Raw genomic sequence first — 306 nt, forward strand, 5'->3', positions numbered from 1 at the left:
TTGATCTAAGACTGCAAGAGAAGCTCAGCTTCCGCTAAAATGTCCAAAAATAAGTGATCAAATGCATGTGTGTACATAACATGACATTGACTAAATATGCGCTATTACGCGCTCAACTTTTTTTCCGAATCAGCTTCCAATTAGTGGTTACTACGCGACTCTCTTCTCATTCATTCCCGCAGCGTCACTATGCTTTAAACCACATATGTCAAAGTGCCGGCCCGCGGGCCAAATCCGGCCCGCGAGAATGTTTTCAGTGGCCCCTGGGATGATATTGATTTATTATTAGAACCGGCCCGCGGACTG

This window comes from Hippocampus comes, unplaced genomic scaffold (genome assembly GCF_001891065.2).
Source record: "Hippocampus comes isolate QL1 unplaced genomic scaffold, H_comes_QL1_v1.1 scaffold384, whole genome shotgun sequence".
Lineage (NCBI taxonomy): Eukaryota > Metazoa > Chordata > Actinopteri > Syngnathiformes > Syngnathidae > Hippocampus > Hippocampus comes.